The following is a 23,488-nucleotide window of genomic DNA, read 5'->3' on the forward strand; positions in this document are numbered from 1 at the left end:
CACACAGTAACACGTCTCTTACACACACAGTAACACGTCTCTTACACACACAGGAAACACTTCTCTTACACACACACCGTAACATATCACTTACACCCACAGCAACATGTCTTACACACACAGTAACGCTTCTCTTACGCACAGACAGTAACACGTCTCTTACACACACACACAGACAGTAACATGTCTCTTACACACACACACACACACACACAGACAGTAACATGTCTCTTACACACACAGTAACATGTCTCTTACACACCAGCAGCCTGCTCCTCGCTCACCTTCTTGTCCCGTTCATGGCTAGAGAACATTCATAACATGTCTGATGTGCATGTGAGGAACAGTAAGAGGCGTTCACACAACTTCACATAATAATGACCTTGCCTAGCCAAAACAAGTTACAACAAACCTGCAACCTTTAAAGTATCATTTACCAACAATATAAGTGTATTTGTTTGGTTGGCATGGAGCCAAGAGATTTCCTCACCTGGCGTGGCTTTCATATAACCTTCAAAGGACGCAGGTGTCCCAGCTAATAGCTGTTTTTTGTAGCATGAAAAGGACAGAGAAACCTGTAAAAATAACTCCATACACTTCTTATCAATATATATTAATATCTATCATATTCTATTATCTATCATCTATCTATCTCCTATCTATCTATCCTTATAAAATCTTCAAAGGCATTCTGTCACCAAACATTGTGATGTACATGTACTTCATGGCCACCCAATACTTAACGCAACAGACATACATAGTGCAGAAAACAATGTATAACAAATGACCACATAAAATCCCATCTACACTAGAGTCATACCATTTAATAGCCTATGTGATCAATAGCCTGCTGTTTATTTTTTTAACCCTTCATTTACGAATAATGACTACTGTATGAGAAAAAAAAGAAAAAAAAACCCTAACCTTGTGCCGACTAGTTTAGTCTAATTTCTCTGTATTCTGCTTTTTACTGTCTATTGTTAGGCTTAGTTTGTCTCTAGTAACAGAGAGACCAGGACAGAGCACAGGAAGTTCTCTGTGCGTATATGAGAGTCTAGACCTGAAAGGTAAATCAAGGCTTTCTCCTTAGCAGAAGCTTAGTGTAAGCCCTTCCTTGGTGTGTTGCTTACATTTCTGTTCACATAGCATCTGGCAAGTCCAGTAATCCCTTCTCCCCCCACATGCCATCTATTGTAGTGTACTGTAAATTGTCTACTAGCACAGTGCAAGCCTGGTCACTCCACTGCACTTTCACCAATGCTATGTAAGGTGTAGGCACTTTACTGTGCAGTGATAGAAAGGTAGCGTTGGTGTGAGTACTGCTGACAAACAACCCAGCTGTACACAATGGAGGAGGCTCTTAGGGGCTCAATAACAGCAGTGACATCACAAACATCTCCTTGTCACCATGCTTAAAGGTTAATTGAACAAAACTATGCAGGTTTTTAAAAATCTTTTGGTACAACAGGTACACTTTAAGGAATAAGAGAAATCTCAGCTGCAATAGTAATTTTTCATATTGATAAGTAATGGGGATGGTCAATCCTGTATCTGTGAGCTAGTCCTTATTATGTGGCTGCACCCACCACCTTAAAGTGTCTCTGTCACGGGAAAAAATTTTGACATGTCAAAAGTTTTAATCGGCCCCATGCGTTCATCAGTGGCCGTTGCAGCCATTGCTTAAGGTATAGAGGCGTGGTTTCGGCCACATGCTTTTATTGGAACGTGGGAACGCCGCCGCCGCCGGAAGTGTGTGGGTTATAGATATATTATAGAATGACTTTTACCACTCTGTATACTCGCCGCTGCAATATTTAATAAGACAACAATTCAAAACAACATCACAAATCTGAACACAAAGTCAGTTCCAACTCGAAATGGAATAGTTGGAAGTCCGCACTCAAAAATTCAACAAACTATTTAATAGGGAGGAATTGAGCTGAGAACATGAGCAGTATCACATTATGAAACATATTTTCCACCAAACCTCATTTCCAATAAACAAACAAGCGAGGTATTTGAGCGCTGTTCTATAAGAATTCTAATGACATAATCGCTCTCCGGGGAATCTCTGTCCATCTCTCCTTTGAACATTTTTTTCCGAGGAGGCAGGTGAAATTTCAGAGTAAATTCGGTAACGTGCTAGCAAATATGTATTTTTGTGAGCTGTCTCCACACAGCTGTGTATAGTCAGAGCGAGTCCTCCTAGAAATTGTTAGGGGAATGCATGATTTCCTTCCACACTCCATGCAGAACTGAGACAAAACTAAACCAAACTAGCTGACTGCCCTCACATGTCAATAACACACGGGTCATCAAACAGAACCCAGCTAAGTAGATGGGGAGCGCACATACGTGCTATTTGTACATACATTACAGAGCCAACATGTTAAGCTCTGTTAATTACTATTGAGCCCTGAAATTCAGATGAAAATCATGTCTGTGGCTCCATGTTGAAGCATGTACGCTGTGTAATTCCCAGCCGCTGCTTTAAAGTATAAGTGTCATTCAATAATCAAAAAGTATTGATAGTACAAGTGATTTTAGGAAACTTTGTAATAGGTTTTATTAAGCAAAAGAGATTCCTTCTGTACAGTACTTAATCATTTTTGCAGCCTCTTCCTCTCACTTCAGAAGAAGAAGGATCTCTGTGTGCATTATAGTCTATGGAGGGGGGAGGGCCATGGGGAGTGAGTGAGCACGGAGAGGAGAAAAGGCAGCCCTGTACAGCATATCATACTTCAAACTTATCTCATCAAGTTTACAGATAAGCACTGACCTTTCTGACCTCCAAATCCAGCGTTTTATGTGCCCAGTCCCGAAACAGCAGAGCTGAATCTCTCCTCTTCCTGCTCACTCCTCCCCTCACCCCCCCCCCCCATAGGTTATAATGGACTCAGCAAACCCATCTTCACTTTGCTCCTCTGGGATCAAGATGGCTTTGCCTGATAATAAACAGATAAGAAGGCAGGGGGGGAGGCTGCAAAACAGCTTTTTAAGTACAGAAAAAATAAAATTTCTTAAAATCACTTGTACTATTGATTTCTGCAAAAAAAATAAAATTAAATTAAATGACAGTTACACTTTAAGTAGCAAGAACATTTATGTATATGTATTCACTGTATACATCAAGGAGTTAGCTGCTTGAAACCTATACCTTATAGAGCAGTTGATGACATAAGTGACATTATCAGCTGTTGCCGCCATCATTGAGCACAGGCTTCTTATTATTTGGATCCTGGGAGGAGCTTTCTCTGGTGCTCAGCGTCGCCCTCTGCTGGGTAATTCAGACTGCGGGACAGAGCTGACAACGTGTTTTAATGCTGCTCCATATGGATAAGAATGGGGATCTAAATGGTTAAGAGCTTTGTGGAATTTGACTGGAGTCATTCTTTCTGTATACGACATGTTTGTACGAATGCAGACACACATGGATTTAGGTTGCATTTATGAAGACTCCTGCAGAAATAAGATATTTGTATTGTTCAGCTAATGCTGAACAATGAGGTCTGGTGCTGTTGGCACTGGTGGGAGATAAGTCACTGAAGTACATGAAAATTCTGAATTTAAATTGTCACTGTTTGGGAATACGTTTGACAGGTCAAAAATTTTGATCGGTCTGGGTCTGAGTAATCAGACCTGTACTGATCGTCGGGCTCCATAGACTGACTTTATGAACGGGACTGTTTTTTTTTTTTTTTTTTTTTTTTTTATAAATTTTTATTCAGTTTTTGCATACAAAACTTCTTTTAAGAAAAGAAAAAGGGAAGAACCACATAAAATGGAAAACCATACATAAAACACAGTTATAAACACGTGGTGTAGATACATCCGGCATGTCATGGGCCAGCACGCTAAGGCAGGAAACAAATTAAAGCCTTTGTACAATGCTATTTATTATCTTGGTATAATAGCAATTAAATGAAAAGACACCCCCCCCCATCGTCTCCCCTGCCCCTCTACCCAACATCCCCTGGGACGTAAGGTCTTTAAAGAGATACATTACGGTCAGGAGCTACCATGGTTGACTGTAAGACATGTAAGCGCCCCAGAGTTCCCGCCATTGTTTTTTTTTCTAACGCATAGCGGGAGTGGACCACATTGCAGCATGATTCTCCTGATTGCTACGTGTCTGAACACTCAGACCCAGACCGATCAAAACTTTTGATATGTCTCTATGACTTTAAGAGTTCTAGAAAAATATGTTCCAGGATGGTTATATTATACAGGTCCTCTTTACGTTACAATGAAATGTTTACTCACAATAGGTGTACCAATGAAGCCAGAGTATCAACATGATTGTTAAGGTGGCCATATACCTTCACAACACGTCAGCTAATCCTTCAGACGGCAGTTCTCTCTCCTGTCCTCCCCATACCCATGAACGTTGGGCAGTGGAAATCCAGCATTCCCGATCCTTCTGTACACCAACATGGTCTGTAGGTGAAGAGTTAGGGTCCTATTCCACGGGCCGAGGAGGGCCCGATCAACGATGTAAACGAGCGGCGATCTGCTAGATCACCGCTCGTTTACTGGGCCTATATCACGGCCCGATGATCGTTGAGCGAGGGCTGCAAGGACTGCAAGGACATCGTTACCGATGTCCTTGCAGCATCATACATTACCTTTTCAGGCTTCTTCTCCGCGCGGTCTTCATCCCTGGGTCCCACGCGCTCTATCTTCAGAATGGCCGGTCAGCTGACAGGCCACACTCAGCCAATCACAGGCCACGGCAGTCCCGGCCTGTGATTGGCTGAGCGCTCCGTCAGCTGACCGGCCATTCTGAAGATAGAGCGCGTGGGACCCAGGGATGAAGACAGCGCAGAGAAGAAGACCTGACAGGTAATGTATGATGCTGCGCTTCTGAAATCGTCGGTCGCCCGCCGCGCACCGCTATTCAACTAGCGATGCGCGGTGGGGGAACGATGATTTTAGGTCTGGCCCTAAATGAACGATCAGCCGATGACACGATCATCGGCTGATCGTTCTCTCTATTTCACCGAACGATAATCGGCCGAATCGGGCCAAATGGGGCCGATTCGGCCGATTATCATTACTGTGGAATAGGGCCTTTAGAAGGCTCTCATACACTTCATACTGTTGGCCACCCTCACTGCCAGTGGTGAGTTTGTCACACTTTAGTATAAAGTGTATGGCACCATTAAAGATTACACCATACAGTTCCACCTTATGTGGCAATGAGCAATAAACAATGGATCGCTTTTAACATGAGTCGATCATGGTGGGAGCTCTTGGGGAGAACATCACCTCCTACATCTCCAGGAGATTTGCGATTGTAGTATGTGAAGGACGCCATGTTTCAAGGATCCAGCACACTACAAGAGCGTAGCCCAACAACATGATTGGGTTTGTCCAGTGTGTTCACATAACCTGGTAGACAAACTATAAATGGCTTTGGATACGTTGGCGTCCGTTCATTGTGCCACGGGTGGTTTGTGTTGGTTAAGGAATAAGGAGTAAGGAATTGCTGATGTAGAACTGTTGTCTTACATGAGAAATATAAGAGCGGGTTATTAACATTCTGTAAAGCCGACTGCCAAGTACCATTAAGGAAAACAATTACATCTGGGTTGTTAAAGCTAAAGCACATTCTTTTATTATAGTTGTTTTTTTTTTATCCACATTAAGATTCTTCAAATGGTTCCTTTTAACAAAGTACAATCAACACCAAAAACGTTATATCATTTTAGATTACAGGGGTCCAAATGATTCCATATTTACTTATGTCAACTAGTTCAAAGGAGACTACACCCTATACTTTACCTCACGTCAAAAACTAAATTGAGTATAATGACTTAGCAAGTCTTAAATTACCTTGATTAGCGAAGTCATTTTGCACACTTTTTCTCAAGTGTAAATCAACTTTTACCTATGTACGGTTAAAAACAAAAAAAACAAGAACTCTTCTGGGTTTTCGTGGTTCTTACAAGGCCCTGACATATGAAAATGAGTCGACTTGTTTTTCTTTCCAAACATTGGAAGTCCTCGTAAGAACACCACGCTGTAATTTACATTTCAACCTTTTGTATTTTGTTTGGCTTTGTTTTTCAGACACACGTTAACAAGTCTTGGGTTTTTGGTTGTTTTTGAGCAGGTTTATAGATTTTCCAGTTCTTTGCATGATCTTGAAGGTGGCTCTTTTAGGGTCATTGCACAAGGCTTGTGGCAGTGAATGAGACTAAGTCATAACTTCTGTTTTAAAGTTTCACTGTTTTAAAAAAACATTTGACATGTCATAGAGACACGCCAAAAATTTTGAGTGGTCTGGGTCTTAGTGTTCAGACCTGGAGATCAGGAGATCGAGCGGGAAAGGGACCTCACTGTCAGTAAAAGACTCAGGCTCCACACACTTACTGTACATTAGGAGCCAAACTCATTACGTGACACGGGGAGAGGACTGCACGGAGACCAGTTTTCTCCTGGCTCGTTCTCCCGATCGGTATGGGTGTGAACACTCAGACCCGGACCGATCAAAACATTTTACATGTCTCTATGACATGTCAAAAGTTTTTTTTAAACAACAGTGACACTTTGAATAAATACAGAAGTGCATAAAGGGCTTTAAAGAAAATGTGAAACTGTTTTAACAGAATTTTTTTGCTTATGGCAAGTGGCGGCCTGTAAGGCACTACCACAACATGCTTGGTATGTTTGCATGGAATAAGGGGAGGTTGTAGTCGTAAAACTTTTTTGAAGAAATAGGGGTGCACAGCAGGAGTATTTGGTGCTAATTACGGACGCTTGACAGCGCTTGAAACGCCACAGGTTAGCGCCAGGAGCGCGCCCCACCGGACATACCCACGGCGACGTTGAAAAAGGTCCTGGATAGGACCGAAACGTCCACAGTCGCTTTACATTCTATTTATTGTTTGCTAATGAAAGCATTGTTATTTTCCTGGCTTCTCTCCTGCACGCTGTCAATAAATGTATGAACACTTTTGCATTTACAAAAAACGAGTGCTTCGGTAGTCGTAAAACTTGACACAAAGCAAAAAGTTTCTCCTACCAATAAAATATTACAGCTAAGAGACAAATACATGGAGCATGTATGGTGGCAAATGGCGCACTTGCTATCTGGTTTACGTTAAAGGGAAACTATCAGTAGGTTTGTACACACAAACTAAGCCATAAAACTACCCATAATCGTAGCTTGTGTGTAATAGGTCTGTATTACACCTGAAAATCCTCACTCCTCTTGCCCCCCCTCCCTTCTGAGACTTAAGTCACATGATCTGTCTCCTCTGTTGCCAAGCAAGCTGTAACGCCTCATCTGTATCCCCGCCCACCACTGACATCCCACCAATCAGTAAGCACCTGGCCAAGGGGTGAGGAAACAACAGAACAGTGACAGCCTCCAGAGTTGTATAGGATACAGGATAGAAAGTTTCATCTCTTTCTTGCTCTCTTTCTAATCTATCTATGTAGTTTGGTATTTTGTTTACAGTGTAAACCAGAAGCAGATTGAGCCAGCGATGAGCAGATACTACAAGATGAGGCGGATACTTGGCAGTTGGCTCTGAGGTGCAATGCATGCTGGGAGATATAGTTTTCTGGCCAGCGCCAAACGTGTAACATAGGAACAGCGGCCGCTAGAGAGATGGGAGATGGCGTAAAATACTCAAGGGCTCTTGGATTGAATACCCCTTTAAGCTAGTGAGAAGTGTGCACTAGGTCTAACAAGCCATGCCTTCTCAAGGTTTACAAGGATAAAGGACATTTTTTCCTTTGCCATGTGAAATGTTTAAGCCTAGGTATAACACTACGTGGTACAAATAAGCCTCACCTAAAGGAGTTGACTTTCCTGGGTCATAACTGTTTCTCCTAGTACTCAGATCCCCTAGGACTTACAGCAGAACCAAATAGTAGAATAGTAGAAAAAAAGAGACATGCAAGTAGTTCAAAAAAAGAGAGAGAAAAAAAGAACAGGAAATTAAAAAAAAAAAGTAACAATAGCAAATCTTCCATAGGTGACTGGATCCAGAGATTATTTGGATAATGATACAAACAAATGATAATTCTGGCAGTCTGGAATGTTGCAAAAGATGAAAAAACAGGAGCAAAGAGGAACTAACCTTAACTTTCTATAAGGAGTGAACAACCTTGTTCTTGACACTACCTCTATTTGATACGTTAAACTTGTCCCTATCTGTTCGTGCAATTTCCCTATAGAAATTCTAAACTAAGGGAGAGTTTAATAGAGATCGGCGCTCGTTTGCAGTGCCTTCAGAAGGCATCATTAATCGAGCAGTGGGGCCACATGAACAATCACTGTATCATTCGTGCAGCCACTTAAATATATTGTTATCGGCCACACATCTCCTATTTAAACAGGGAGATGTGCAGCCGATAACTATACTTTTTACCACCCGCACAAAAGATGTAATCAGCCGAAGATCGGCCATTTTTTCCACTTCTCAGCTCATCGATGACACTTTTATGGTGGATCTGCAGCTGATTTTCTGCAGCAGATTTCATTTAAATAACTTAACACAGCATCAAATCTGCTGCAGATCCGGTAGGTGTGAACGCACCCTTAAAAGGGCTAATGATTGGCTGAAGAAGTGTTTCTAGCATGCTCATTGCCGATAATTGGACCTTAGGTCTTCCTACTAAAAAGAACAAAATAACTCCAGGATCCAGAGAGACAAAGCTGAGACTTTTTTTTAATGCAAGTACCAGTGTTACACAAAAGAACCAAAAAGTATGTAAGGATCTATGAACACAACCTGACCACTAAATCACTGTGAACCAGCTCACAGGACAGAAGCTATAACAGAGAAGCTAACTAATTGAAACTTCAATGCAAGCAATCCAGAGCTGAGTGTCATGATTGCTGATCCAGAGCATCGGATCAGTAGGGAGTCAGTTGCATAGCAACTGCCCAAACAACTAACAGACTAATAATTCCTGCAGTACGTAACACTAAGTATATTTCTTTCTGTTTTGAGTTTTCATCTCCTAAGCAAATCTGAGGACACTATAAAAAGTTATTTCTGAACTACATAAAAAAAAACTTTTATATGTTTCTCCATATTCTGTTGCATTGTGGTTACTTACTATTTCTTGGCCCCTTCTGCATCACCCATAGACTTTAATGGATTGAATGCAGACTTGGCCACCTCCCCATTGGAGTGTAAGGAATAGGCCACACCTGGAAATTGCTAAATAAGGGTCAGCAGACCGTTCCTATGATAAATGAGGGTCTCAAAGGTGGGACCTTTGTCATAAGTGTTTTACATGGGAATATCTTACCCGGGACTGAATATAACAACCTAGGAGAAAGCTCCACCAGTATGGCAGTCAAGGCGGCATGGTGGAGCCATAATTCATACAGATACTTCACATGCCATTACAGGAGCATACAGTACATGACAAGACGCACGTAACATTGCCGGGACCAACCTCCTACAGACATATCTGTCCGCTCACTGATAATAAATCCAGTCATTAGAATCACTACGTCAGGATCTTCTGACTTCTGGCATGTGTTCTGCCACCATTAGGTTTGCTCTGATAGAATATGGACGTGTATGGTTTCAATGTAACAAAGTGCAAACACTAAATTCCACGGTGGGTATTGTGTAACACATGAAAATAAAACCCAGTATCTGTGTTTAAAGGAACTCATAGGCGAAAGCCACAAGCCGGCAGAACATTCCAAGATGATAATTGAATCCAGAGAGCTACACGGATGTACGTTTTACAACGTTGGATAAACGGGGCGGACATCTCCGCATGGCATCCAAGACCACGGGAAGATTTCTACTTGACATGAGAGAATGTGCCAGCCAGTGGTGGAAACACTGAAAAAGATGCAAAACTAAAAGTTATTTTTTAAAATTTTTTATTTCTGTCTGGAATGTGACATTAAGCGCAGTTCACATTCACCCTGCACAGATTTTTTTTCCTCTGGATTTGTCGTCCTGTGAATTACAATTTGACATGCGAGGTTGAGTAACGTTTATGGGCTTCTTCTATGTGGTACATTGTCAGTAGACCAGAACTGTAAATCCTAACATTCTGCTCCATGATAAACTTCTGCCCCGCACTATTTGTTTTGTCTCATTTCCAGTGGCCAGTGGAAGAATTTGTGTATATATCTTTAGGTTAGACATATTCCTGATCCCAGGCATCTTAAACATGCCGGAAGGGCTCATATTTGTCTTACAAGTTAAATCTCGGAGCTTTCGTTCTGCATCATGAGATTATTTTAAAAATGTCTGGACACATTCTGTATTTCCTGAGGGCAAGTTTTGGTGAAATGACAACAGGATTGTCAGCGGGTAACTGATTACCTTATCACTCTCTAATTGTAGCCATCTAGATCTTTAACTCTACAAGAAATGGCATTTAAGCCACTAGAACACCCAGGATTCTGCCTAAGGCCTCGCTCATTCCCCTCACAGAGCAATCTCTGGGTATTAGCAGTCACAATGAGCTGGGTGGTATCATTCTGATAACATAGGTCAGCTCCAATACAGCAAAAACATTTTTTACGTTTTGTTTTTTTTTCTTTTTTAGACCTTTGTCCTGTTCATACACGTCATTCTTCAGCCAGTTAGGAGACCGGCAGTGGACACTTTATGGGTGACTACATCATTGTGTGCTAAAAATGAACTGGAATGTGGAACGCTAATCCTGACCTTGTGGCAGCAGGTGACTCTGTCTCTGGTTGTAGCTTCCTCCAGCCAATGACCACCAGCCAAGTAGCACTGCCATTATGTGGTGCAGTACACCAGCTATGTGTGTGTGTATGTGTATAGAAAGAGGCGTGGAAGTAGTTCAAAAAAACGAAAAGAAAAAGAACAAATTGTTGTTCTTCCCTTAGAATGGTGGAGCATGCAGTAAGTGGTTAACAGCAGCAACAATAACTTCTTAGTAGGTTAAGGCTTCCCCATACTAAGTGGTGGTCTGTATGATACAGGAAGCCATGTTCTCCGAAATGCGTCCTGTCCGATCACCTAAGGACAAGTGACATCACCTAAGTCACCGGCTACATTACTGTAATACTACAGATTACGCTCCCACTAGATGAAATAGAAAAAGCCAACACTGGACACTGGAGGCATTCTTGCAGAAATCTTCCACCATGATGGACACTTGGGGGTTGGATAAAACTGTGGTTGGTGGCAGTCCCTCATCTACACTGGTAATCAAAACTAGTGAACAATGTATGAACACTGGATTTTTTTTTAAATGGTGTAATTTACATTGATGAACATTTGAAGGCTTTTTTGTAAGGGGTACACCATGCCACTAGAACAATGTAAGTGGTACACCATGCCATTAGACCAATGTAGGGGGTACACCATGTCATTAGAACAATGTAGGGGGTACACCATGCCACTAGAACAATGTAGGGGGTACACCATGCCATTAGACCAATGTAGGGGGTACACCATGCCATTAGAACAATGTAGGGGGTACACCATGCCACTAGAACAATGTAAGTGGTACACCATGCCATTAGACCAATGTAGGGGGTACACCATGCCACTAGAACAATGTAAGGGGTACACCATGTCATTAGAACAATGTAGGGGGTACACCATGTCATAAGAACAATGTAGGGGGTACACCATGTCATTAGAACAATGTAGGGGGTACACCATACCACTAGAACAATGTAAGGGGTACACCATGTCATTAGAACAATGTAGGGGGTACACCATGCCACTAGAACAATGTAAGGTCTACACCAGTGCTTCTCAATTCCAGTCCTCAGGCCTCACCAACAGGTCATGTTTTGAGGATTTCCTTAGTATGGCACAGGGGATATAATTATACTCAGAGCATCAGGTATTATCACAGGTGTCTTTGTATGGGATATCCTCAAAACATGACCTGTTGGTGAGGCCTGAGGACTGGAATTGAGAAGCACTGGTCTACACCATGCCATTTGAACAGTATTTTACAAAATAACCAAAGTATATCAACATAAAACCTTTATTTTACAAATAAAAAGTGGTGATCATGATTGGAGAACAGCAGTGACTGTAGCACAGAGACGGATTACAACTACATTTTCTGAAGGTCACAAGAGTCCCCAATCAGTAGGAAGTGTACAGGCCTACAGCACATGTGCGGCCACAGGACGGCCCTAGCGCCTCACCCTGCTCTGCTGGGAGTTTGCTCCACTCTTCTTCCAGTCTCTTCCACAGATGAGGACTCCGTGTTGGCCATTTCATTATTTCAATGTTTTCAGTTTCAAGGAACTACTATTTTTTTTTTTTTACCATTTTGTTGTGTGACAGGGGGCATTGTCCTGCATGACGATTGCTGGCTGAGTAATAAGGACAAGGAAGGAACCATGTGTTGTTGAAGATTCTGATACACACTTGTATTTTTCATAGCAATTTATCTTCTCCGCTAAATTCTTTAAAAGAAAAAATCATCACTTGTCGTTTTGCTAAGCGATTTATCTGTGCGTGTAAAAGGACCCTAAAAGTAGAAGCCACTTTTTGCCGACCATAGACTTTACCCTAAAGAGGTTTCCTTGTTGTTACAATACATTTTAATAAATCAGTCACAAGATAGTGGAACAAAATACACACCAATCCCCATTAGAAAAGTCGCAGACATTAGGCTCTTTAGTAAATGTACCTCTTTGGGTTCAGTCTTTCCCCAGTTTGTCGACCACCATAATGTTTCCTATCAGGCCCAAATAAATTAAACTTGCTTCTTCTCTCTACCAAGACTTGGATAAAACTCACTAAGTGTGGGTGTGTACCAGGGCAGTTTCTAGGCCATTTTGGCAACAGGGCAAATCTTGATAAAAGTACCCCATTGGCATTGGCTGTATCTTAGTTTACCAGGCGTTCCTTACGATGTATCCACCCGCTGCCTGGAGGGAGCAGGCAGCGGGAGTCAGCCGCCGAGATTTCTGATTCATACGAACCAGAAATCCGGTTGGTTCGCTAATCTCTAGTCACAGCAGTCGTATGCCATGGAGAAGGTAAGTATCTAGTGTAGATGTATAGATAATATATACTGTGTATATATGTGTGTGTGTATATATATATATATATATATACATACATATATATATACATACACACACATACACCAACCAGACTACTGCTTTTAGAACAGAGTGGTGCAGCGAGTAAACTTCTGGGGAGTGAATAATTTTATTAAATTGAACAATCTTTATCTTGTCTATAAAATAGTGATAATTTACAGAGCAGGTCTTCTACTATGTAATCTCGGCTAAACAATTCTCAGGCCCATGCATCGCCCACCCAGTAGGTAATAAGATTTTCTTTAGTTTATTATGATACACTGCCATCTAGATCTCGCCCTCTCTGACTCTTCTTCCCAATGTCACACCACTCCCCCAACCGAGCGAAGACACAGAAGGAGCAGCATTCCCGGCCACTGACTACTCGTTCTAATTTTAACAGCAGAGACCTAGTAATTATCTTGATTGTTTCGCAGCCAAAGGCAGGAACTGGGAATTTCTGCATTTTCTTTATTTTTGCACATTGAAATAATGAACATTTTCTGAATCGGTTTGTGTAGTATAGGAGCGAATTCTGTGGTTATTAGACCAGTATTCAGACTGACTATCTACTACCAACAAAAATGTTAAATGGTTCTTGTCTGGCGCCACATCTGTCCACAGGTTGTGACTGGTATTGCAGCTCAACTAAAGCGATTAAGGTGCCATAGTCTCAGAATGGGCTAGTTGTGCGCTTCAGACTTTTCTGGGCCTGAGGCTGAACCCTTTGGAAGAAGGGAAACTAGATGTTCCTCTCTGTTCCTGACCAGCGGGATCACCCTATATGGTGAAGAGGAAGCATGGACCAGCAGTTATACCACTATACTGGCTGCTTTTAATTGTAAAAATTTCCTCTGGAATATCCCTTTAACTAGACCTTAGGTTGTACCACATTTATCACTGGGCTTATACTGTTTGTTACATTTGGTGTAATATCTTAGGACAATAGGTCAATTTAAAGTTGGACACATCTTAAAGTACACCTTTAAGCCACGTCCCTTGTCACATGGGCTTCAAAGACTGTCTAAGACACATAATGGGTCAGTTTAGTGCTCCAACACATTTACTAAAGGTTTGCGACACAATTTTTCAAAAACCTGACAAACCCATAATTTTTAACCAAAAACCCACCGAGTGGGTGTGTCCTTTAAAACCCGCCACAACCGATAGATTTACCAAGCAAAACGTAATTTTTTTTATTCTAAAGACCAACCACTTCTAATGTGGCGGGACGGTCAGGTTTTAGTTTCGGACTTTTCAGATCTACTAAGGACGTGCGCCACATTAATGAATTTGATGCGAAAAAATCAGACACAACTGACAGTATAACGGCCTAAAACTGAAAGAAATGAGGCCCAATATGATTTGGTTAAAAATGAAAAATCTCTTTAACACTTTCCATTTTTCAGAAATAGACGACGTCCCTGACGGATTAATTAACCCTTCAATGTAAAAAAAAAAGTAAAAGCTTTGAAAGTCATATTAGTGTTTGAACCGGACAGGAATGTACATGCTGACATCAAAGTGGACCAGTGTGTGTGATCTGCCCAGATGTCGTCTGACCTGCCATCCACCACCGCCATTACTCTGATAGAACTTTTACAGTTTTCTCAGATGAGCACCTTTGTCTCCAGCCCCCAGACAGCTCTATGTAGTCAGACTTCAAACCAACGCAGAATAAAGAAGTTATGGAGAAAAATCACCTGGCAGATTTGGCGTACGTTGGATTATATATTTATATGTTGCTGACTAAAGGGCCTTTTACACAGGCCGATTATTGTCCCAAAAAAACGGTAAATTATTTAAATTTAAATGATAATCTTCTGGTGAAAATTAGTCAATGTCATTGATCACGTCTTTTGAGCTGACCTCAGAATCCTCATTTATATAGAAACTTACGCAGGAATATATGTGGACGCAATTACGATCGCATTAACGACTTTTCATAGCAATTTATCTTCTTGTCTAAATTGTTTAAAAGAAAAAATCATCGCTTGTCGTTCGCTAAACGAGCGCTGAAGCGATTTATCTGTGCGTGCAAAAGGACCCGAAAAGTAGGAGTCGCTTTTTGCTGACCATAGACTTTACCCCAAAGAGGTTTCCTTGTGACAATCCTTTATCCCCAACCCTCTACTAACATGTCTGTGCCAACATAGTCTGACTTCCTTCCAAAGGCATTATGGGATAGGCTGTGTCACCTGTCTGTGCCATCGTCGGGCTGCTGGGACACCTCAGACACAGAAGAGGACCAGGGAGTGAGGACTGTCATGTAATAGAGCTCATCTTTGTTCTGTAGTTTTTATCAGTACCACACTTGCATATATGTGGTGCAGCTAAGGGTTAAAGAGGTGCTCTGGAGGAAAACTAATCTCGAAAGTGTTAGAAAGTTATACAGATTTGTGAATTACTTCTATTTAAAAATTTCCATTCTTCCGGTACTTATCAGCTGCTGTATGTCCTACAGGAAGTGGTGAATTTATACCAGTCTGACACAGTGCTCTCTACTGCCACCTCTGTCCATGTCAGGAACTGTCCAGAGCAGGAGAGGTTTTCAATGGGGACTTGCTGCTGCTCTGAACAGTTTAGGAGACCGAAATCCCTGCCCATTCCATGCTTAGGAGTCCAGTGGGTGGTCTTACATGTAACCTGTTAACCCTATAACCTGTTGCTTGTGTTGTAATGGTAAGAGGTTCCCTTTAAGTGGATCTGTACACTTGGAACCAGTATATTATGACATACATTGTAATTGCTGTGGCATTATACAACTGAGCCAAACAAAAGACCAGCACATAAACACAATAAGATAATAGAGTGAGAAGGTGCTGTGTGAGGTGGAGCTGATCTGTAAGGCCGTGCAGCCTGGCTGCGGGTGCGCCATCTCTTCAGATACTGAACAGCAAGATCCATAATTTGATTTAACCAATAAGAGTAGCAGTGTGCTATGAAATCCATCAGCCATAATCAGCAGCGACGTCCGCTTGCTGAGAGCCTGTAACAGAATACACAATGACTGGACCATACTGCGCTTAGCCATCTTTTTCAGATATTTTTTTTCTCTTTGACAGATGTTATAGGTTTTAGTTCTTGGCACCAGAATTTCCTCTGGGGATTTTTCATACATAAACTTAGCAAGTTCAGGAGAGAAGACAGTCCTGTCCAAAACCAACAGCGTGTACATATCAGACTTCATCTCGGGTTTAATCAGAACTCAGCCCATTGCCCGTGAACCAATAAATTATCGATGCCTGAGCACAGCTAAGCGGCTGTTATATCACAGTAATGGGATCTGATGGTAGAAGAGATGGATACTTGGCCCCGGTGTTGTGTGATTTGCACCATGTGTTTCTATAAATCGTCTTTTTCTGTAAATGGAAGGAGACGGCTGTATACATGTATGTGTGATCCTGCCATTCCAGCCAGATCGGAGAGTATATCTGCAAGGGTTTCTGGGATGGATAAGTTATCGCCTGATCCCCACAACCAGCACAAGTCATCAGGACAGGAAAGATATATACACCTGTACAGCAGCACAGACCCATTGAAGTGAATGTAGCACAACCACATGCATAGATGAGCTGCTAAGGATCGGCCTATAATGGATGCTGTCTCAATCTGTTCTGTGACAAAAAATACATCCTAGTGTGGATCATGACTGCGGTACAGATTAGCCAATAGAAACCTATCAAATCCGTGTTTTTTGCGGATGTCATCTGTGATGCCCTTTAAAAACATGGATCAAATATCTAAAAATACATATTTGACTAATATTGGACTTATGTGAATGAGGCTTTACTGACTTTTGCTGGCTGCTTATAGCGCATAGTAGGCATGAAGAAGAAATAAAATATTTAGCAAAATTATAGATGCGCAAATAAGTATCCCTGTGTTCCAGGCAGTCCGGGGTGGCCATCATCTTCTCCAGGCAGCAGGATTCACATACTTATCGTTTGCGTTCGTGCAACCCTGAACTTACAGCAACACTTATGCTGGATTTACACTATGTTTTTGCAATCCAGACAAAAAATGGATGGAAAAAACTGACGCATTTGTGTGCATCCGTTTTGATCCGTTTTTCCATTGACTTCAATTATAAAAAACGGATCAAAATGGATCCCTTTTTTTAACGTACACAAAAACGTAGTCAACCTCATTTTTGTGTCCGTTCAAAAAAAAGGATCCGTTTTATAACGGAATTCAATGGAATCATGGATAAAAATGGATGCACACAAATGCATCAGGTTTTTTACCCGTTTTTTTTTGCAAAAAACTGATTGCAAAAACGTAGTCTGAACTCAGCCTTAGGGATCTTCTGGTACAACAGCGGCAATAAACAAGCAGCAAGCAAAAAGTTCTTTTGTATGTTGTTGACCTCAAAATCATTGGTGGTGGTTCACAAGTCCTTCAGAGTAAACACTCTTCGATCGTTCACAGGGATCAGGTTTTTTTTTATTATGATTGTATTAATGACTTGTGTCGTTGACTTTGTTTTTGTCTAAACACCTATCGTTTACAAGGAAAAAAATCATTGCTTGCCATCCGCTAAACAAGCGATTTATCTGTACAAGGAGCCTTATGGGTGAGGTCCGCTATCTGCTAGCAGGTGCTGCACATGACTCCACTTACTGTAGCAGTAAATTCTCAGGATGCTAAATGTTAGCTTCAATTTAAATTCTCATTTCTTCACACAGGAAGCTAAAGTCTGTCATCCAGAACCTCCGGAATATCAACCCTGACGACATACAGAATGGACCGCCAGTCAGCAGAGAAGAGGGACAAGGTAGGGTCCTCCATCTCACCAGTCGGCAGGGAGGAAAGACAAGGTAGGGTCCTCCATCTCACCAGTCGGCGGGGAGGAAGGACAAGGTAGGGTCCTCCATCTCACCAGTCGGCGGGGAGGAAAGACAAGGTAGGGTCCTCCATCTCACCAGTCGGCAGGGGGGAAAGACAAGGTAGGGTCCTCCATCTCACCAGTCGGCAGGGAGGAAAGACAAGGTAGGGTCCTCCATCTCACCAGTCGGCAGGGAGGAAAGACAAGGTAGGGTCCTCCATCTCACCAGTCGGCGGGGAGGAAGGACAAGGTAGGGTCCTCCATCTCACCAGTCAGCAGGGAGGAGGGACAAGGTAGGGTCCTCCATCTCACCAGTCAGCAGGGAGGAGGGACAAGGTAGGGTCCTCCATCTCACCAGTCAGCAGGGAGGAGGGACAAGGTAGGGTCCTCCATCTCACTAGTTTAAAGCGTTTCGTTTTTCTCTTGTTGCAGACGCCACGTTTGTCCCCTATTATTGGCATTCATAGATCGGTCAGAATGATCTGATAATTTGCTGATAAGGAGGAAAGGTTCTCTCTTCTGTAGGATTTTCCATTCTTGCATTAGCTGAATAATCATATAATTTCATCATACGCCTTCTGTGAGATTCACCATCCTGGGGTTGAGAGCCCCTTTTAGACCTTATGTCCTTAGTCTAGACAATCCTCTGTAAGGCTGTATACCTCCATTCATACCAAACCACGTCCTATGTGCTCGGAACAAGCCATAGCCATAGCCATAGCCATCATCTAGAGGTTATTTGGCCTCAGTTTAGATGATTTCTGTCAGGGTTTACCCCTTATTTGCCAGATTCTATAGTTCTTAACATCATGCTGCTTTATAGATGTATCTCGGTGAATCTGTGTACGATATGTAGCGTCCATCATATGTATGTGTCGGGGGAATGATAAGGCTGTTTACACCGTACCTGTGGGACTACACCTATATATACAGGTCTCTGAATCAGAACGTGATCAGAGCATGACAGAAAGATGGTCTGGAAGAAGGAAAGGATTGCTGGCAGCACGCCAATGAGCACAGAACCTTTCTCTTACATTGCAGCCACAATACAGATACAAGAAAGAGACACTGATATATAAACAATTTGGGGTAAACAACACCTTGTGCCAGCCTGACCGCGCAGGACAGGAAACTGCTGACCATTTATGGATTGACCTATCAGAGTGTGATATGTATGTGTCTTGTGACTTGAGACCTCGTCTGTATTGAAAGTTTATATATTTCATGTGAATACACTGCGCATGAGTAGTATCGCCCCATATTCTGTCTATAAAAGTTAACACAAAACAAAAAAGGGGGCGCTTCCCAAGCTTATGTTACTGATACGTACATCAGCTGTCTGTGATTTTAAGTTGTAAGTAGAACTGCAGCTGCTAACTCTTATCTGGAACCATCTTATCCTGGAGAGTGTTTGGCTTCATAAAGTCAGGCAAAACAAAAGGTAACCTTATCGGGGAGGACATCCTGATGAGCTAAAATAGAGATGTAAATCCCATCAGATCAACCGCCGCTCGCGGACGCTGCTCCCATAGGCTTCATTCTATGGGTTGCCAGATTCTGCTGTCCACCCGAAGTATGAGTGGGTACATTCATCAGGCAGACGGTGGAATCTGTCAAAGCATAGAATGAAGCCTATAGAGCAGCGGAGATGCCAGCGTTCTGTAGCGTGCACACACCCTAACAATGGTTACTAAGTCTGCTATAGAGTCAAATGTACAGGAACAGGAACTCTCCGCTTATTAACCTTATGATGAATATCTAAAGTTTGAAGTTTTTTTTACAGTTTGCATATATCTATACACACACATACTGTAGTCTTGATAGCTAAGAATTGCATCCAGATGATGAGGACCAATACACCGGCTTCCATTGACATGAAATCACTCAGTAATGATGTTTGCAGTAAACAATCCCTCCCAATGGACAATACAGATTAAGCTGTTTACCGGCCCCTCTCGCAGGACCCCATGACAACATTGCTCATACATAGGCAGCTGCTAAATGGCTTTCTTACCCTAAGTGACTAGAGGGGTTTGTTGTACAACAATGTGGCTGCCGCTGGCGTGTGAAAGCTTTGAAATGCTCAGCGGCACGGGGACAATACTCCTCTATGGCTTTCATTTGCGTTCTGCCAGTAATTATACATCTGGGCCATTTGCATTGTAGCTTTAATTTGGATGTTGGGTGTTTGCATGAATTTACTCCATGAATATGAATCTGTAAAATCCCAGCGTTACCTGCGACAGGCTAAAGGATGTAAATCACTGAGAGAAAAAGAAAGTATTGAGAAGCTGAAAGGGAAACTATCATTACCCTGTTTAATCCCATTTACCTGTTTAATACACACAGGAATAATATAGAGCATTGTGACCCCTAATTATAGTAACTGAATATTGTAGAAAGTCTGCTCCGACCTCCGTGTACTCCAAGAAGCAGCGGCCAGGGATTCACATACTCCTTGCGTAGACTGGTTGCTTTTTGTTGTATATATTGTATTTGTGTCCATGGGCTGTAGGTAGTATTGCAGTTCTCTGCCACATTCTAGAATACAACAAAGAAATGAGGTGTCCCACTAAAACCTTAGATTACCCTTATTCAAATTATGAAAGTTAACTTTTATATTCCAATAAAAACATAAATTCTGTGTGATAACGTGAGTTAAAAAATACCCCATAATGTGTGTTTAGGGACTTTATAGTGGAGTATCCCAAGGTGGCCTCGTACTCCGATAGCTGATGATGTTGATGTGAACTAAAAACCAACCATCGACCCCTGCCGTAGCAACATCGGGTGAGAGGGATAATGGCTTTAGTGAGCCGCTTGGCCCTTTGTGCATTGAGTTAAGTAGAATAGCAGACACAACCCATGGAAACTGGTGGCCTGGTCTTCTAGATGAGGTGTGTGACGCCCTGCAGCGCTCCTTTATTTATCCTGATGACACAAGTGACATTAATTGTCGCCTATACTACTGTGTACTGCTTATACAGTTGGTGCTACATAAATATTTATTATTTTTATTACTTTTATAATCATTTTCATAACAATACAACCACCCAACCTTAGTAACATCCATATTGGGCTATCACTTGTCTTCTAGCATTGCAATCATCTTAAGTAAAATAAATTGTTTAAAAGTCCCCAAAAAAAGCATTTTCAAGAATTCTAATGTCTATGGCCATCTTTAAGTCTCTTCCGAATGCCCAGTACATATGTATACTCAATGCAGCTGAGAATGCATATGTTCTTAACAGGCAGAGGAGAGAAACCCCAGAATCCAAGAATACGGACATATGGGCCCTAGAGCGATCAAAGGCATCCATAATTACAGACAAATAATATGGATGTGTGAATGCGGTCACTTCGTAAAGAAATAATCTGCCCAATTAGAAAAATTCTGCAGATTATTGCTTCACAGACAACGATCAGCTGAAGAAACGATCAACGACTTTTTGTCTTTCAACATCTTAAAAAAAATCAATGGCGGCTGAGTGTACCTTGCAATGTGTAATAGCATTGTGTGGCCGACGGCAGATGACTGTGTAGAAAAAAAAATATTTTATACAGACCTGTCCACGTCCCCTGGTATTCTTCTCTCTTCTGCCCTTTGCCTATAGGCACTGCTGGAACTTCAGAGACCGTTTAAGAAGCTCCATGAGTGGCCACGGGCAGAAGTGTGAAGATGCCGGGGAGCATGGACGGGTATGTATAAGGTTTATGTATAAGGGCTGCACAGACATCGTTAACTAAATATATACCGTATTTTCCGGAGTATAAGACGACTGGGTGTATTAGACGACCCCCAACTTTTCCAGTTAAAAGATAGAGTTTGGGATATACTCGCCTTATAAGACTACCCCTCTTTCTGCAGCGAGATCTGAGAGGCAGAGAAGGAGGTACAGTAAACTGGTAGGATACAAGGGCGGGCCAGATGGATGGAAGAGGTGTGTTTTTCTGGGTGCAGCACCATTGTTCTGTATCTTTTTTCCATATCCCAGATGCCTACAGCTTGCTCTGCCATTCATTCAGTCGCTGCATATGCAGGGATGTGGCCGTTTTTGAAACCACCACCACCACACAAACCCATATGCGGCAAACGCAGATTCTGCAGTCCAAAGTTTTTCAGCACTCGCACTATAAGACGACACCTGGCGTATAAGATGACCCCTGACTTTTGAGAAGATTTTCCTGGGTTAAAAAGTAGTCTTATACGCAGGAAAATACTATATATATATATATATATATATATATATATATATATATATATATGTATTCACAGCCCTTGCTGCATGATTATAAAGCCATGTAATACGGCCCTTAGATGGCCTATTTCTATATGTAATCAAGCACCATTATTTGCGTATGTTTAGAGAGACTCCATACAGCAGGAATAGGCTATGTTCTCATACTTTTGGGTTTCTGTTTTTATAGGAAGCCCATCATTTAACGGCTGGTATTTTATAATGGCGGTCGTCATTATACAAACAACAGCCAGTAAAATAAAATAACGGCTATTATTTGCCATTAAATAACGGTCATCCAATAAAAAACGTCCATTATTTCAATGGTGTGTAAACATATCCTTGGGGTACTATTACACTGAACGATAATCGGCCAAATCGTCCCTATTCGGCCAATTATCGTCCCATGTAATAAAGACAACAATCAACCGATGATCGTTGTCATCCGCTGATCGTTGATATAGGTTCCGACAAGCTCTCATTTACATTTATTATCGGGCCTTTATCAGCCCGTGCAATAATACCCCTAGTCTTGTGGCCCTTTCCTTCTATCAGCCACACATCTCATTTGATGGTTTTTTAGCAGGTCTAATTAGCCAACGGACAAACCTTTTTCTCGTTTGTCGGCCAATTACTAGCTTAATTACACAGGACGATATTGGCCTCTTCAACCAATAATCACCCCATGTCAAAGGACCGTGACCTATATGGAAGAACCTTGATAAAGCAGTAAAATGTACCTGTCAAAAAAGTCTCTTGACAGATCAGTCAGCATCCTGACTGATCACTAAAGTTGCGTGCTTCTCTCGCTGCTCTAGGACCATTTACAAAGCAAAGGGCCACACAAACAATCTAGCCATGTTTGTGCAGCCCTGGTCGGATCATCATCGAGACATATAATATACTCTGATCTCCCAGGTCAACTCTTGTTTAGAGTGCAGCTCTGGCAGTTTAAGTCTATTGGAGTGAGACTTACATTATGAGACCGTCTCAGTCAGGAGAGAAAGCGCCAAGCGCAAGAGGAGTGTTCGGACCTGACTAATTAAAAAAAAAACGTTTAATATGTCTCTGGGTATTCAGGGTAGCCATGCAAATGAGCTATCTCCCCCCCCCCCCCCAATACAGATGATTGCTCAGCTTGGCTGAATGTCCATGTATTCTGAATAGAGGAGAAGGTAAGACGCTGCCGGACTCAGCAGCTTGTCTGCCCAATAACAAAAGGATTGAGCATTTGGAATTAGTTGTGTCTGATCAATCTCTCTCCTGACATCACCAAGTAATTGATCTGACGTTCCATGTAACAATTTGATTTTATTTTCAATCTTTCCTAGTAACTACTTTGTACAAGGCCCTGTTCGCATCTGCATTGGAGGCTCCATTAGGGTCTGTTGCAGGTTCCAT

At 42.0% G+C, this 23,488-nt stretch overlaps 1 protein-coding gene across 2 annotated transcripts in view; it reads left to right on the forward strand.

Moving 5' to 3' along the window:
• BMP4 (bone morphogenetic protein 4) overlaps window positions 1–23,488 on the forward strand; it is a 220,614-nt gene that overhangs the window by 172,607 nt on the left and 24,519 nt on the right. For both annotated transcript variants that reach the window (XM_069950740.1, XM_069950741.1), the window contains exon 4: window positions 17,710–17,798. The gene's annotated coding sequence lies outside the window, so the exon portion shown is untranslated. The remainder of the gene's footprint in view (window positions 1–17,709; window positions 17,799–23,488) is intronic.

The sequence above is a fragment of the Dendropsophus ebraccatus genome, chromosome 13 (assembly GCF_027789765.1).
Source record: "Dendropsophus ebraccatus isolate aDenEbr1 chromosome 13, aDenEbr1.pat, whole genome shotgun sequence".
NCBI lineage: Eukaryota > Metazoa > Chordata > Amphibia > Anura > Hylidae > Dendropsophus > Dendropsophus ebraccatus.